Source organism: Frankliniella occidentalis, unplaced genomic scaffold, assembly GCF_000697945.3.
Source record: "Frankliniella occidentalis isolate FOCC.00 unplaced genomic scaffold, Focc_3.1 Scaffold179, whole genome shotgun sequence".
NCBI lineage: Eukaryota > Metazoa > Arthropoda > Insecta > Thysanoptera > Thripidae > Frankliniella > Frankliniella occidentalis.
The window spans coordinates 304,810-306,016 of record NW_026267305.1 but is presented as its reverse complement, the minus strand read 5'-3'; the positions used below and the strand labels follow the sequence as shown (position 1 = coordinate 306,016).

The 1,207-nt window shown below is 57.9% G+C and overlaps 1 protein-coding gene across 2 annotated transcripts in view; it reads left to right on the top strand.

The window, feature by feature from the left end:
* Positions 1–1,207, top strand: part of LOC113210637 (cytochrome P450 6A1) — a 23,905-nt gene that overhangs the window by 12,267 nt on the left and 10,431 nt on the right. The window lies entirely within an intron of this gene.

Below are 1,207 nucleotides of genomic sequence, written 5' to 3'. Positions count from 1 at the left end.
GGGGGTTTCCACCATTCCACGTGGACACTTAGCAAAACGCCCTCGATTCGGGCTCGGTTCGTTCCCCAGCGCCGCGAAGCATCGCTGGTTCGGCTCGCGGCCGCTGGGAGCGCTGCTCGACTCGCCTGCCGTCGGCCGCCTGCCCGTGACGTGCCCGTCCACCTCGCCTCCTTCAGTCATTGTTGTCGTCGCTTGAGTGTCATGTCCGTCCGTGCAACAGTCAGCGGGCAGCGGGAGTAAAGTATTTTCGTGATCGCCACGCGTGTGCAATGGCCCCTACCCAGAGTAAGAGTCCCTACCACATCCTCTACGACGCGCACAACAAGAGGTATTGTGACCTCACCGCACAAGCCATCCAAGATAAGTGCAACAAAGTGTGGAAAGATTTGAAAGCAAATCATCGCGGGGCTGAATTGAGCAACGCTGTTCAAGAGCTTTGTCGTAAACTTAACGAGGAAGCAACTCAACGAAACGCCAAACGTTTGAACTTCTTTGTTAAGGTAAGAAAACAATTCATTTTGCTTGAGTTTCGCTCGATAAAGTTAGGTTATGTCGCCCAGAGTCGTTTATGTAAAACTATCATTTCGCGTTCTCAGGGTGTTACTCAACGGGGAGAGGAAAACTAAAAGAATATAACGACAGTTTCTCATACCATTCGAACGCGTGTTAAAATTGTCTTTGTTCTGGATGTTTTTCGGGCGAAGCGGCGCGGTCGATCCAAGGGGAAATCGACGTCTTAGTCCAGCACATCACAGTCGCATTATACAACCCGTGCTGAAATAATGACCGCACGCCTTACCGCGGCGTTCTCGAGCACACCGTCAAGTACCGCGTTCGCCCGCGATCGTCGTCGTGGTGACACCGGGCGGCGCGCGTACCTGCAGGATCGAGTCAACGCCAACCTCTCGCAGCCGACAGCCAGCTTGACGACCAGATGTAGTCCGTGCGTGCCGAGGTGGACGCCGTCGTCCTGGTGACTCGAGGCTGCGGGCGCCCCTGGCCCTGCACTCGGACGCTTGGCGCCAACTGCCGTCGTGGCCATGGGCCTCAAGTCCTGCGGGCCCCGGGTCCGGCCCACTACTCAGCGGCGTGAGGATGGGATGCGCACTATGCGCAGACCCTGGGCCTGGGCCCTCCTGCGGCCTCCAGCTGCGGCCTCCAGCTGCGGCGTGCAGCTGCGGCCGTGCAGCTGCGGCGTGAAGCTGCA